The sequence below is a fragment of the Heptranchias perlo genome, chromosome 15 (assembly GCF_035084215.1).
Source record: "Heptranchias perlo isolate sHepPer1 chromosome 15, sHepPer1.hap1, whole genome shotgun sequence".
Taxonomy (NCBI): domain Eukaryota; kingdom Metazoa; phylum Chordata; class Chondrichthyes; order Hexanchiformes; family Hexanchidae; genus Heptranchias; species Heptranchias perlo.
The window spans coordinates 30,603,777-30,620,470 of NC_090339.1; the positions used below are offsets into that span (position 1 = coordinate 30,603,777).

The 16,694-nt window shown below is 41.7% G+C and overlaps 1 long non-coding RNA gene across 2 annotated transcripts in view; it reads right to left on the bottom strand.

Moving 5' to 3' along the window:
• Positions 1-16,694, bottom strand: part of LOC137332715 (uncharacterized) — a 75,589-nt gene that overhangs the window by 25,654 nt on the left and 33,241 nt on the right. Inside the window, exon 1 of one of the 2 annotated variants that reach the window (XR_010965723.1) lies at positions 9,346-9,564. The exons of the other annotated variant lie outside the window; for it this stretch is intronic. This is a non-coding gene — a long non-coding RNA (uncharacterized lncRNA). Of the gene's footprint in view, positions 1-9,345; positions 9,565-16,694 lie in introns of those variants that run through there. 2 annotated transcript variants of the gene reach the window in all.

Below are 16,694 nucleotides of genomic sequence, written 5' to 3' on the forward strand. Positions count from 1 at the left end.
CAGCAGGAACCATATGATGCTGCATTAGCTTTCACGAATTGTTGTGGCATGCACAATTCAAATATTGTGAGGTTCCCCTTTGAAAAAAAAACACTTTCACTGTGACATCTTTGGAGTATTACCTGTATCAATACAATGCTAAGTATGGCTTCCGATGACAACATTTGAGCTATCAGATTAAAATTTGACCGTTCGCAACCTTGGCGTCCCATTTGACCCTGAGTTGAGCTCCAACCACATATCCGCTCCATCACCAAGACCGCTTACTTCCACTTCCATAACATCACCTGTCTCCGCCCATGCCTCGGCTCATCTGCTGCTGAAACCTTCATCCATGCCTTTGTTACCTTTAGACTCGACTATTCCAATGCTCTCTTGGCCGGCCTCCCATCTTCCACCCTCCATAAACTTGAGCTCATCCAAAACTCTGCTGCCCATATCTTAACTTGCACCAAGTCCCGTTCACTAATCACCCCTGTGCTCGCTGACCTACAGTGGCACCTGGTCCAGAAACGCCTCGATTTTAAAATTCTCATCCTTGTTTTCAAATCCCTCCATGGCCTTGCCCCTCACTATCTCTGTAACCTTCTCCAGCCCTACAACTCTCTGAGATCTCTGCGCTCCTCCAATTCTTGCCTCTTGCGCATCCCTGATTTTAATTGTTCCAACATTGGCGGCTGTGCCTTCAGCTGTCTAGGCCCTAAGCTATGGAATTCCCTCCCTAAACCTCTATACCTCTATCCTCCTTTAAGACGGACCTGGAAACCTACCTCTTTGACCAAGCTTTTGGTCATCTGTCCTAATATCTCCTTATGTGGCTTGGTGTCAAATTTTGTTTAATAACACTCCTGTGAAGCGCCTTGGGATGTTTTACTACATTAAAGTCTCTATATAAATGCAAATTGTTGCTGTTGTAAAGTCTGTAGTGTTTGCAATTGATTTCCATATTATCTCTTTGTCTATCCTCATGTCCTAGTATACATATTGTTTCATGGCCTTGGGGTTTCTCAGCTGCAGTGATTTATGCAGCAATCCATTTTCATGTAGCCTGGACCTGAATTTGGTTTGTAACTGCCCTCTGATCTAAAAGAGTTCATCTCATTTCTCATGCTAAAGTTCCTCCTTTAGAACTTCATGCATTTATTTTTATGATGGCCACCTGTCAATCAAACCAGTTGCTGCACCTGGGTTTCCTCTTGTTGGACTCATGCTAAAGCTATGAAGAAGGATGGTGAACTCAGTCAGAAAACTGAGATTTTTGAATGTTCCAATGAACCATTGACTGAGCATTCTGATTTCCACACTGCACAGCTGTATTTACAGTCTGTTCGAAATACTGGTAAGTAAGCAGCTTGGGAAAAGTGAAAATGGGCATCAATGTAGATACCCAGTGAAATTATTGAATTTATGAGGCACGGGTCCAACAGGACGAAACCCAGGTGCAGCAACTAGTTTGATTGACAGGTGGCAGTCATAAAAAGAAACGCTTGAAGTTCTAAAGGAGGAACTTGTGACAGATTGTGTGGTGGTATTTAGATGTTGACTAATGGGTTGATCTCTATAGCTATTGTGGGATATTAAGGTACAAGACCAGTGAGTGCTTAAAGTAGGTTTGCACCTGAATATTTAAGAATTGTTGGAGTGGCCAAAGTCTGTTCAGATATGCAGTTTTAGGCCGATTACTGGAGAGCATTATCACTTGCACATTTTCCACATTGAAACCAATACACAACAGAGAAAATTGCAGTGAAGGCAATACACTTTAATGTTGTGCAATACTCTTAGCTCATCACCTCAAACTGCTTCCACCACAACCACTACCAGTGACAGACCCGTAGCCACCAGTACTTCACCCTAGTATTATATAGCTCAAAATCTTCTCTCCAAACACAACACAAGTTTGGAAGTGCAAAACCTATAATTATACTGCTGGGTGTAGAATTCAAGTGGGCACAGTATGAGAATTTCACACGCCCACCATTACACTTGTCTGAAATCTCAGTGACAACTCTGTGTAATCAACAGGGTGCTACATTTGGCTACTGTGGCTACTACTGTTCATGCTTTTGAATTGCCCTAGTTCAGCACTCTGGATAACGTTATGCAGTTGCCATTACTATGGTAACTGCTATGGCTGTTATAATCTGGTACGGACAGTATGTTGCCTATTCCTCTAAGTTATGTGTATTGCCTATTCATTACATTGTCTTTCATTGGAGAGTGATAAACATGACAGAAGCTGAGGCTCCCTTTTAATTTGGCATTTATTTTTATGCCTTTTAGCTGGATGGGAGCAACCTACATCCACTGGGCTTTATCTAACATGTAAAACGGGGTGTAGTTTACAGAGTTGTGGCTTACACACATGTTTCATTCATGTCATTACTGTTTTTATTCTTTGAAGGCTGTTTTAGCATTTCTGTAACAATGGGCTAATAGTGCTCACCGTTATTTATGCGCCAATGGTACAACAACTTCAGGCAAGGGGCAGATGCGCAGTTAAACGGGGATATCCAAAAGTTGGTGCCTGAGTTGTACCGCTCCACCATCAGCTTCATGAAAACGGCACCTCGCTGTCTGCCTCAGCATTGAAATACATTGAATGGGGTGAAGTTGCTGTATTTGCGCCACAGAAAATTATGTCTTGTCATTTCAAGTCTAAGTACACTTTTAATGATGTGATAAGTATTAATTACTGCCAATCAACCTCTCTGGCACTGAAAATTAACTATTACAACTGTGGAGTCACATTCCTTCAGGTATTAATTGTTGTTGGAGATTTTTAAATATGAAAATTTAATTTTTTTTTCTTTTCCTTTCTGTCTCTTTTTTCTCTCTCTCAATCCAGTCTTTCTTTCCCTCTTTATTTCTCTTTCTGAACCTGATTTGACATTGAATTCACCCATTCTAATTTATACTTCCTTCTCAGTCCTTGCGCTGTTTATTTCACAATCCTTCAATCTGATTGGTTAAGGATATACACAGTTGTTTGCCCTGTTCGCTCAGGTCCCTCGTTGCGATGTTATCAGCTCGCACTTTCAGCAACTTGCCACGCAAAAAAATTAGAAACCTAAACGTGCTAGGGCAAATCTAACTCAAGGCAGATGCCGTTATTTATGTGCATTAATAATTGCTGCCCATGTTAATGCACAGCCCAGTAATTAAAGAGATGGTTTTGCTTATTGTGACATTAATATTGAGCAATTAATGGGAAACATGCAAATTTTCTCAGGATTTACTTCATTCACATATCATGTTTTCCCTAATTGAAGCAGGTATAAAATGAGGAAGCTGGCAGAGTTTGAGGGATGACCAAGCAAGCGGTATCATACAGAAATAGTTAGAGGCATCTTTTAGTGAACACCACAGCATGGTTGCAGCATCAAGTTTGTCATTTCTGGATATGTTGAACGAGGAGAAACAGAACCATCGGGAGAGGACAGCTCAAGGGTTTTGAGGACATCTGAAGAAAACTATCAGGACTCAGTAGTACCCAATGCAGCGTGAAGACTGTAGACATGGCAACTATTTGGAGTTGAACAAGGAACAGTAGGTGCAGAGATTGAGCCACACCAGGAACACAATTAATGACCTGTGCCATCTTCTGGAATTAGACTTTCAGCCAAAGAGCAACATTCAGTCAGCACTACTAGTAAATGCAAAAGTGACTGCCGCACAAAATCTCTACACCACTTGGCCATCCAGATGCCAGCTTGGGACATGAAGAAGGGTCACCCCGAATGTATTTCACTGCTGCATCATAGAGATAAAAGGTCTATTTCATCATGCATCAGTATATATACAGTTCAGCAACAGGAGGGAGCAGCAGCTGAATAGCATGCCCACAGTACAAGGTACTCCTGATTGCATTCATATCACCATTTTGTGTACCTGTAGGCAACACCCTCCCCTTTTATTAACAGTAGCACCTCCATGCCCCTCAAGAAAGTGCCTACAATGAAGTAAGTTTGCAAGGCAGAAATGCAATACAGTATACATATGTGTTCTTGACCACTCTAAAATGCCTTACAGTATGAACCAGAATTAAATGGCAGAATAATTGTAGTATCTTGCACACTGCACAATACTGCAAACAAGGAGCATACATCTGCTTACAGAAGAGGTGCAGTAACAAGTTGAGATAAAGGAACAGTTTAAAGGTTAACATGAACCACCTGCAGCAGAGGATTTAGTGATAAAGCAGTACAAGTCAATTGGTCATTACGGGAAAAGTGTCGGCTGCGCTAAGACAAGTAGGAATGGAACCGAGCTAGAGCAGTGACACAGAGGTGGACCACAGAAGAGAAATGGTGTAGAAGGAATGGTTTAATTTGTCAAATGCTGCAGAGAGGTCAAGAGTGACAAGGAGTGACGGTGTGCCCCAGTCACATTCACAAAGGATGTCCTTGGTGACGTCGACAAGAAAGAAAGAACTTGCATTTATATAGCACCTTTCATGGCCTCAGGATGTCCCAAATCACTTTACAGCCAATGAAGTACTTTTTAAAATGTAGTCACTGTTGTAATGTAGGAAATGCAGCAGGCAATTTTATGCACAGCAAGTGCCCACAAAAAGCAATAAAATAAATAACCAGATCATTTGTTTCGGGTATTGGTTGGCGGATAGTGTTGGCCAGGACATTAGAAGAACTCCACTGCTCTTCTTTGAATATTGCTATGGGATCTTTTACCTGTGAGGGCATTAACATCTCATCTGAAAGCCAGTACCTCTGAAGTGTAGCACTCCCTCAGCACTGCACTGAAGTGTCAGCCCAGATTATATGCTTAAATCTCTGGAGTGGGGCTTGCTAACAACATGTTTGAGGACTTTAGTCAAGGGAGGCTCAAGATATGTGGTAGTTGGAGTGGATAAAGGGATCAAAGGAAAATAGATTATAATGATGTTGAGGAGGAAGCAAAGAATGAGTCAACAAGCACTCGTGATAAAGGGCTGACAGTGGGCTTGATGGGAGGCCTGAGGCTGCCATGAGGAGGTTGAGCATGCTGAGTGCCCCTCCTGAGTTGTACGCATATGCAGACCTTAACAAATATAACTTGGCTTTTTTTCTCACTTTTCACCTTTGTTTGCTAAGCCACTTTTGGAGGCGTAGCAACTCTCAAGAGCATAGACAAATAATCCATAGGATCCACTGACACAACACCACTTCTAATTTTTCACTAAAATTAGTGAAGGCAGGAATTCCACCCCATTGTGTTAGTTCAGAGCTAACTCTAGATGACAGGGGTAACAAAAATGAGCAAGAGACAAAAATCTTAGTTTGCTCCAAATTTTTTCTTTGTATTTTTTTATCCCTTCAATTTTTGTTAGTCCAGTTTTCACTCTCCAGTTATGAAGGTATTGACACTTGCAGATGTATAGTTACTGGGCACTGACCACTCTTAATGAATGAGTAGCAACAGATTATTCAACTGTGGAGGGCATCGCAGCCTAGCCTGATCTTGTCCTGAGAACATTCACATATATGCAATTTTTAGCATGGATCACTGGATAGCAATCAGGAGTGGAAACCTTGGCTAGATTTTTTCCCTTCCTAGCCCACAAATATTTAGGCCAATTATAGCACCTCAACTGTCACCCTGGGTGAGATCAACTAACTCAGCAGACTGGGTTACTTTCAACATATCTGGGTCTTAAAATATTAATTCATGGAGAGGAAGGAGAAAGAGTTGGCGAGACCTTCTCTATCCTTTGCCCTTCACACACAAGCGCACTCATGCACATGTACACACAGACATACACATGCATACTTGCACGTGCACTTCCACATACAAACACGTGCACATTTAGCAGTGCCACTGTTGTACTTTGTTAAGGCACTACTGTCACTGAGAAAGCTGATTGTCTGATTGTTTTTCCTGCAAAATTCCTACTTTGTAGTACTGTAGTGAGCATTGAAAGTTTACAGAAAAGCATTTATTGCAGATGTTGTTTGATCAGTGGCAGCACTAGATTTTCCAAACTGAGTGGACTTTTGTTCCGAACTGCTCAAGGCTTAGGAACAATGAGGTATTCTATGGAAGGAGTGAGTACATGGAGGGATCTCCAGTGACAAGCTGAGGTCATACATTCCATTTCAACACACTTGCAGCATGCTCCGCATTTAAATATTGGGGTCTGCACCAGGCAGATTACCCACCAGTTCCTGCCTTGGCAATTCCCTTGATTTAACCAGCAGAAAATGTGGCTTTATGCCAACATTAACAGATGGAAATAGTTGTTTAGAAAGAAATACTATGCTAAAAGTAAAAGTAATCACAAATAGGGGGGGGGGGGGAATATAAATATAGAGTCTCACAGAATTGCCAGGGTTGGCAAGTTACTTTATGAACAGCCTTATTTGGGAATGAGAGGACAATTCTATAACCTGTATTATTTCACCACAAGATGTAAGAAGTGAATAAGCAGGAATTTCACAGCAAGCCTCCTATACTTTATATCCCTCCCAGGTCAAAGGTTCAAAATAGAACCAGGTCTTTTCATGGTACAGTTCCACTTAATGAAAACATTTGTTCAATATTTAACCCTTTCCACAAGCCCCCAAACAGTCAGCCTTTTTTAATTCCTCAAAAGTAAAAATACAAGGAGCAACAGGCACAAGTTCAGTTGGGCCTATCAGGAGGCAGACTGGGTAGAATTTCCTGGAAAAGACCAGGAGCTACCCCAGCTGTGTCGCCTTGTGCATAGTTCCTTACAAGTGACTTACGAGAGGCACTGAAGGAGCTCTGGGAACAGTTGTCTTCTCGGCCCTGATTGATGCATGGCCTGGAGATTCCGCTGAACAGAAATCAGAGAGATTTTGTCCACTCAAAACTGGGAGATTAAAAATAAATTAAACCTTTCAAAAATGTGTTGCTAATCATTTTTAATTTCTTTACACCAGTAAAATAGTAGGACAATAGCCTCTTAACAAAAAATACTCAAATAAAAACGAAGTAATGAGGCCAGTTTTCTTTTAACTATGCACTGTGGCAAATTTGTAGGTAAATTATGCAATTGTGTGCTAAGGCCCCAAAATATAAAAGTCTTTAAAAAATATCCTTCTCTGCTGCCTTAGTGGAGAAATGCACTGTGTGGTATTAGTGAGGTACTGAGCCATATTTGATTCTCAGTCTGTGCTGCGTCAACTGATCTTAGCCAGAGCAGCAATTGCCATGCTAGAACTGACCTCAGCCCATTGGACTATAAAGATGAAAAATCAATCATGGTTTCCAATCCTGACTGCTACCTAGTGATCCCTGCCGGAAATTGCATGTGTGTAACAATGGGTGAAAATAGGATTGGCTCTGATGCAATACATTGCACAGTCAAATAGTCTACCTTAGCTCACATATTAAGGATGGCTATTCAGGCACGGTACCAGAAGGTGCTCAATACCTGTGGAACCGTACCGCAGCAAAATTCAGCCCCTTCAGGAGAAGAAAACTGCCGAATGAGCACTTTACAAAGCTGTAATTCAAACAGTCACATCTTCAGTCACAGGGATGGTTCATCTAAATCACAAACAGTTGCTGAAACTTCAAATGAAAAATCCATCAACTTGTAAGAGGATGTGGAATATTAATCCCAAGGTTTAGCGGGAATTGAGGGGATTCAATTTGCTGACATTAGAGAAAAAAAGCTGGGAGGCATAGCAGCCAGGAGAAAATGCAAACAGAATCCTATCTCAATTTCAGAAATCCCTGCAAGGCTATCTCATAAAAGGTAAGGAATCACTTCAAATATGTGAAGAGATACTTTAGTGACAGGCATCAGGAGTTTGCCTGAGCTATATTCCACATTTAGAGCCAATAGGAGATATAGGCACCCCAAGGACTCGGGGCACACAGCATGCATTGTAACAGCTGTTCAATGGCAGAACATCCTTGCATCAGGAAAGTTAGTCAAGTAGATTTGCTCTATAGTCAATGTTCTGATTGCATTGCTTCATAATCAGCCATGTTCCTCTGCACACTTGAGGGATGCTTCCAGTCTTAGCTCCTTGGTATCGTCTAATGGCTATTCTTGCAAGATTGAGCAGCTGAGACACTCCGCTCTAAAGTACACCTCATGGAGGTTGCTAATGCGATTTCAAGCTTGCAAATACTCTGAGCAGCTGATATGTTATCTCATCAGATGCATAGAGCCCACTAGGTTGGATTGAAAAAAAAGTCATAACTTTGACCTAATCTTGGATGTGAAAAAATAAAACTTCAATGTTCTACCTCTCTGTGGCCAACCAAACCAGCTTTTAGAACTTTTCATAAGATAGATATGGCTGAGGAAGGGTATTTAGCCTATGCAAGCTCATCCAATTAGAAAGAACCCACAGTCCTTCGCCACAGAATCTAGCAGTGTCTTAAATGATTCCTGAGTTTTTGCCTCCCCTACCTTACCTGGAAATCCACTTTAGGTGAAGAGAACTTCCTGACATCATTCCTAAATCTGCCTTTCAATGGTTAATTTTGAGATATTCAAAATCGAAATGTTAATTAATGTGTAAACCCACAGATTGACAGTTAACATGGGTCCCAGCTCCAGTCCAGAATAGATGAAGGAACAATGAAGGTACCAAAGAGCAAGAACGTTTATTAAAATAAGTAATAAAAATATAAAATGAAAGTTAAAATAGAAAATGTAGGAGAGAATATAGAAGGAAGCGTAGGGAAGAACAAGGAAATAGAGGTAGGGCAGAAATATAATTTTAAAACTTTTATTTACATCTGATTTGTTCACTGTTCAGCAGACCAGTACGCCAGGTAAGTCCTGGCCCGGCTGGTTTCCTTGTTTGGAGTGGGTGGATAATCCACCCTTAATAAGGCCCATTGAATATTGCTAGGGACGGCCGAGACCTGTCTATCTGGGCCATGGCCTTATTTGCGGCACTTCTACCAGAATTATAGCAGGAGCACACCAGAAGCTCTGTGGATTTTTGGCCCCATTAAGGCTAAGCTACTAAAATTAAACACAATTCTTGCCTACTACTATTTATTTAAAATTTTAGGTTTAATTTTACTTTTTTTAAACTAATATACTCAATTCTTCCTATTCAAATCTATATTTAAAATTTTAAAGCTTTCAGTGAGCTTTATTATTCTGGCTTTCTGCTCCAACCGTCCATCTGAGGGGGAGGGGGGGTTAAAGGTTTTCATTGCGCTGAAAAGTACTTTAAAGGCCAATTTCTCAGCCAATTAAAAGGCCAGACTCTGAAGACTAATATGGGATCAGATCATTCATGGTGCTTGAAAGATTAAACATTACTTTACTGTTGTGGTGACCTGCCATGATCGGTGGTAAACATGCAGTAACATTGCTCCATACAGGTCAATACAATTATTTTAACTGACCTCTGCTGGAGCACAGCGGGCGGTTGTCGGAAAATCTCCCAGGTTGCTCATAGCAGTGTCAGGGAAAATAATCTTCAAATCCTGAAGACGCCAGGACAATCCGGGAGCGTTGGCAACCCTAGTATCACTAGCTGCAACGTTACTGTGGCTTGTGACTCATCTGAAGGGCTGGGAATCTTTTTAAGATTTCCTTTTTCCTTCATCTCCACTCTGCAAATTAGTTATACTTGTTGGTCTAGCCAAGTCAAGGATTGAATTAACATTAATACTGAGCTCTGTTATTGAAGTTCACGCTGATCACTGGCCTGACAGGTCTTTATTGCACAGGCACCACCCACCCCCTGGCAAGCAGTATTCTGCATACGTGCGCAAAGCAAAGTTTACACGCTGTACGGAGCTGCTTTCCGAGCAGGGACTTTTCTTTGCCGCTGTGCCCCAGAGTGAAACTCTGCACCCTCCATAGACATGAGATCGCGAGCTCAGGTGACAGGCTCTCGTTGAATGTGCAGAGCAGCAGCCGGGCATAGGTGGAGATATACCTTATAAACTGCCGGGATGGTGAAAATCAGCATTGGTTGATAATCACCAATGAGAAAAGAGTAAAAGAAAAATCGAACAGTCAAATCACTCCTTTTTCTAACCGGCACTGAAGTAATAACTACACGTAAATGACTGATCACCCGCTGCTGGAAGTCACGAGATGCAACCTCCCGGAATACGGCCAACCAGAGTTGGTAACCCCTGGTTGTGGGTGCTGTCAATGCGGAAATCTACTGTTAAATTCTGATTCATCAGTCTGTCTGATTTGAACCTAGCTCCCAGAGGTGAAAGACTGGTATCTAACATATTGCGCCACCCGGTCCTCCCTTCGCAAAGCTGTGTTTATTAAATATGTGGACAATGTAAAATAGTATCATTAGGAGTAATGTTCTGCACCAGGATTAAATGTACAGTAAAATTCCAACAGTTAAAGATGTAGCAGTAAGTGTTTTACAAACATGTTCCACAGCTTTGTTTCAAATTCTTTTAAGTCTCTGATAAAAAAGCTACTTGTAATAATCACATCTGCACCAACGCCACTTTCTGCTTGTCACTCACGGCAGGTTTACATTAATATTGTGTCATTGGTTGTATGCGTGCAGTACTCCCTCCCTCAACAGCACCCTCTCGTGTGAAGGAGCCGAAGCCTGCAGCTCAGATGGTGCGCAGGACCTGACTTGTAAAAAGGTCAAGTCGGCGTACAATGCAAAATATTGGCCTCCACCGTATTGACTGTCCAGTGATCCCACGGAGATCAGAGGTACACTGCCAAAGCAAAATGGGGAGAGTTGCATTCATTGGGCTACGGGTCTCCACTTCTGCTCTTTTTTCCTGATGTCCTACTTTTAGGGTGGCGTGTTTATTTTGGTTCTAAACCTATGCAATTATTGCAAATCTGCATTTTGTAATTTTAATTATTTCATACATTCTCTACACTATTTCCCTAAAGGTACTGATTCAGTTCCAAGGTGCTGGCAGCCAGTGGTGAAAATGGACTATGTCACCCCCCTGGACCTATGCAACCTTTGACTGCCACTTTGTAACCCTTAATAATGTCATATTTCAATGTGGGATTCTTTTTATATAAATAAGGAGACTGTCATGTTTTTTTCTAAAGCCAAAGGGGAAACTTGAGTGAATTTTCTCATTGTTGACAAAACAGGCTTACCAATCCCTCAGATTTAGTGCAGAGAATTTACAATAAAGTTTGTTAACAAAAAACTTTAGTTGCAACTTTTCTTCGCTAACTGTTCAACGCAAATCTTCTCTTCATTTCTTTCCGTTTGGCTTTCCTCCCATTTATTATTGACTATGCCCATTCTGTTAGTTATACAATCTGTTGTTATCTAAGTCATTTATTTTAGCCCTACAGTTTTCTACAGTTCACAATTTGAAGATTATGAGCTTTAGGTAAAATTCAGCAATGACATTATTGCTGGAAGTCAAAATTTGAACTTTGGTGGATTCATTTTGTAATACAAAGATGTGGAATTTCTTTTATTTTTTATATTTTATATTTTGTCCTTCCCCACTTCACAGGTGCAGTCTGATTCTGGAATATTATAAAAGACACAAACTGTGCCCCAGTTGGTATTGCTCGTTGTCTCTGCCTCACAGATTACTCATGTCTTAAAAAAAAATACCCACTTATGCTCAAGCTGAATGAAGTCAGCAATGATAACAGGTAACAGGATTCGGCAGCAGTATCAGGCTGAAGCAGGATCTTGGCAGGCACATGCTGGACTGCAGATAGCAGTAAGGGAAACACTAAAAGACTCAAATGCTCAGATCACATACTTGTGTTGTGTCGTAGCTATCTATGGGTCCAGATTGGACCTGGCCCGTGGGGGTGGTCGCTCTGGCTGCCTGCCTCTCTTCCACGGTCTTGTCTGTGTCCGGTTGGCCCTGGAGAAGGTGCACATGGTGTCCGCCAGTACGCTTGAGGCCTTCTGTGACCAGTGGGCACTGCAGGGACTGGAGTGCATAGTGCATACTAGCAACAATATTATTATTTAAGTTTATAAGTTTCTCTTGTTTTTATGACTTAGTTCTTTATTAATTGTGCCCCTCTAAAAAGGAGGCAATTTCGTTAGGTTTTTTGTTTGATGACACTGGGGTCTCCTTATAGATTTTATAAGAAAAGGCATACTTGTGTCTTTTACCAAGTATCACATGAACATTGATGACCAATGGGGAGAAAAGGGCAAATTCATGTGCCTTGCCATAACAAGAAGAACTGAACGAGGCAAGATAGTTTAAGAGCCTAATACCTAACTAGATCATTCTGGCTCACTTTAAGCCCTGCCGGCAGGCTTTCAATACCTTGCCAAAGTAGCCATACTTCCTGTGTGAGCCTGGACAGTGAGTGTTGACAGGCTATTTTATTGCAGAAACTCTCACAGCTGAGCTCAATCCTTTCTTACCCAATGTCCACACACACTCACTTTCGAACAGGGGTTCCTTGATAATGATCAGGAGTGGAAACCACTGTTGTATTTTCATCACCTTAGCTCAGGGGCATTGACGCCAATTGTAAAAGCACAACCTCTGCTCCAGATGATATCACCTAAGTCAGTAACTGGGAATCATGCAGGCAACCTTCTGCTCTGTAAGGCTTAGCATTGCAGCAGACAAAGCCTGCCCCATCAGACTATTGGAGAAGCTAAACAAATCATTTAAAACTTTTAAAAAATAAGAGAAATGTTAAAATATGTAGAACAGATTATATTGGTCAGGAATACAAATTAAAGTTAAAATTGAAAAGGGCTGAGACAGAATATGGAGATATAGAGAGAATATAAGGGAAAATGAATGATTGGGTAAACACATGTTTAGTATTTAATATTTTAGTATTTAATATTTACTTTAGTAATTTAGGGTTACTAATTCAGCAATTTGATGTTTGGAGTATCTTTATTGTTGAACTATTAATTTTTTTCATGTCACAGCGTAGAGGTGAAAAGTTACAAAAATGTTTGGCCTATGGAGATAGAAATTTCTCTGGACTTGACTGCAGCTTAATGCACTCTGTTGGAGTATTACTTAGTAACAAAACTCCCACATGTAATGTGTTAACATACATATCTCTGAGTTACAAATGGAATTCCAATCCAGCCGCTGGCTGCCAATCCCTTTCCTCCCAACCCCCCAGTGGCGGCAGTTCCTGCTCAGAGGCTACCCCAACCACTTTATTAACCCTCTGACAGTATTTCCCACCCAAAGTATCAATTTCCCCCTCTCACTGGCTGCATTTCTCTCCCCCCCTCCCATTGGCTGAATTTTCTGATCATTGGAACTCCCTCCCCTTCCCTTGTACTGAGAGGATTTCCAAGGCACAGATGCCGTCTCTCCCCAGTGACTCCCCTACCCTTTTCCATTACCCCTCCCCTCTTCTCTTCTCTCCCATTCCCCTCCCCATCTCTCCTATGCCCTTCACCTCTCCATCTCCCTTTTCTCCTCCTGCCTCTCCTCATCCTTCCCCTCTCTCCTCCCCCGCCCTTTTGCCTTCCCCTCTCCCATCCTTTCCCTTCTGCCTCCATTTCCTCCTTCTCCCGCTCTCTCACTTCCTTCCTTACGCTTCTTCCCCACCCTCCTCCTTCTCCCACACCCCACCACATCCACTCCCTTACCTCTCCCTGCCTCCCCTCTCCTCTCCCTGTCCACTTTGCTTCCCCACCTCCCTCTCTTTGCCTCCTTTTCCTCTTCCACTCCCCTTCCTATTTGCCTCCTCCTTCTCCACCTCCTGCTTTCCCCTCCCCCATATCAGTTCCATTATCCTCTATTCCTACTTAACCTGAAAAATTCAAACTGGTCTTGACTACCCTTGTACAACACCATGTGTAATCAGCTAGTTATAGTATAAAGATGAGTCAAAGGGACAGTGCCAATATGACCCAAGTATCCAGCTAGATTTAAGAACTACCTGGCACAAGGTAAGCTACTGATTCTTGTATACAGCAGTGACTCAGAAGATTATTGTAAACAATTTTACAACACCAAGTTATAGTCCAGCAATTTTATTTTAAATTCACAAGCTTTCGGAGGCTTCCTCCTTCCTCATTTACCTGAGGAAGGAGGAAGCCTCCGAAAGCTTGTGAATTTAAAATAAAATTGCTGGACTATAACTTGGTGTTGTAAAATTGTTTACAATTGTCAACCCCAGTCCATCACCGGCATCTCCACATCAGAAGATTATAGCATGGCACATGTACCAGAACCCAAGAAAGTGAAAGTGCAGGACAAAGGGTGAACTATCAGTATAGATACCATTTCATTTTTAGTTGAAATGTAAATGGTTTTGCAGGATCCAAGAAGTGATATTACATTTTATTTGAATTATCTTCAATAAAAAGGATTATTTGAAAACATTGGGGAGTTTTCCTTCTTTTTTGTTGTCAAGTCCTTACTGAGATGCGGCTCCATGGGTACAGGTCATCCTCAAGTACAATGCCCAAGTGGCCATTCTTCATATGTAAGTCTCGACATGCCAGCAGGCTGTTTGAAAGTAAAAGATTTCACAGCCGTGCCAATTACATTCTCACCTGGCGTCCACACATACACACACACACACACACACACATGCACTTTCCAGCAGGGATCACTGAAGTTGAACCAGGAGCAGGGGTATCCTGGTGATTTTTCCCTCTCTAGTCTAGGATGCTGAGCCTAATTGTAGCACCCCAACTGAAGCCCATCTGAGACCAGTTAACTCAGCATGGACCAGGAAACCAACTTATATCTTTAAGAAAAAAAATCTTATAAGTAAAAATGATATATTTTCTCCTTATCCCTTTCCCAGGTTTCCAAATGAAATCCTGGCTGGAAGGACAGGCTGCCAACATTTCCTCAGGCCTCTGCCAAAGTCACTGTGTCACCGGCTACGAGGAATTGTGCAAAAGAACCATGAATTACCCTTTGAAATTCTCTCCTTCTCTCCCTGCAGGTCATCTCTATGTCTGTCATTTTCTTATGCGTTTTTATGTATTATATTCTTTGTGTGTTTGTGTTTCTGTCTTGTTTCTGTTCAAGAGACTACTTCATGTCCAGGCACAGCATATTGGGCAGGTGTGCTCTTGTGTAAGTCAGCATGCCTGTAAATTATGCATCTGAATATTTAGTGCGTTTCTAGGTGTGACTTAACTCACTTGTAAACCTGATTTATTTCAGTCCCAGTTCTGTCAAATGATTAGTCGGTTTGGCATTAAATTGTATTCACTAAGAAACAAGAAGTTTCTTTGAAATATGATTACAATTGTTCTGGAGGCACAGTACATTGATGCCAACAGGCTGTGCAATGGTACGCTACAATATAGCTTTGCACCTGCAATTACTCAGATGATGGGCTTCTCATCTCAGTGGGGCGGTCAGATTCACTACAGAGCGGAAGTAGGCTGGGAAAATTGAGAAGAAAACCTGCCTGTAATGCTTTTATGTATCTTCCTGTGTCTAGCTGATGGGTATCACAGGCAGAGTTTAGGAATAGGCCACCTGCATATCCGATCTGGGCTGGGGAATGATGTGTGATACAGGGGAAGATGTAAAAATATATAAATAGTAGCGGGAAAGTATAACCATACATATTTAAAATAGGAAAGAAAGAGAAGCAAAGATTTTAGGACATGAAAAGTGACACAACCTATTCACTGTAATCCCAGCCACCTCAGGCAGTGCATTAATTCCAGCAGGAAAGACAGCATAAATTACCTTAATGACACTTTGGGAACATCATATTGTATTTTGGTGGGACATTCAAAGACATGCAGCAGACCAAAGTTTAATGCAGGGTTACCCACTAACCTTCTGTGAAGGGCAACTATATATATATATCCATTCATCCATCCATCTTACTTATTTAATCAACATGACAGGAACAGACAAAAAAGAGGCCACATGAAAAGGAACTCTTCCAATATCAGCTTTTACAGGAGCCCATGGACTCACAAAGCTCTTAAGGGGCTGCTACTTGCAATTAAAGCTAAGCTGCACACTTTCAAATTTAAAGATTTCCTGATAGAACCTCATTACAGCAGCAGGAATGAGAGGAGCAGATCTGCCCCCTTCGAAGATGCCGCTCTGAAAGTGTTACTCTAGGAAATGCTTCAAAGGAGAGTTGCCCTCTTTGGAGCTGATGGGTATCCTTCAACCAAGAACACAGCTCAAAAGGTCTGGGTGGACAAAAAATAAATTTTCTGTAATCATTAGGATTGTCAAACTGAAAGTACACATACTTTGCTTAATTGTGCTATGAGTCCATTCTCACCCTGGTGCTGCTTCACTAAAGCATTATGCAAAGCCCTTAGAAAACCTTTTAGTACTTACATACCCATGTTGCTGCAGGACACATTTTATTACTGGCACAGAAGAATTCTTCCAATGTTGTACATGAACCTTGCAAGTTCAGACTGCCAAACATGCTGTATGTTTATGGACACACGTGTTTGTGTGTGTGTGTGTAGGGGGGAGGGGGGCACTGTCTGCACTCTTTAAATTCCAACATTGGTACATTTTGTATCTGCTGACAGGACAAGGCTGCATGTAACTAGTGGGAACAAAAGAAGACCAGAGGGACAGTCCGTTGCTATTTCCAGTTGATTCCCAATGAGATGCAAACCTCCAATTTCTCTAGGATGGAGCATGAACCTACAACCTTCTGATCCAGAGGCAAGAGTGCTACCACTGAGCCAAGGCTGACAACTAATAACAATTTTAAGGAACAGGACAAGGCTCAATATTCTTGTCCCTTTTTCAATGATCAACCCAAACTACTTCAAACCATTTTCCTCAGTCCCAGAAATGCATCAATTTGCCTC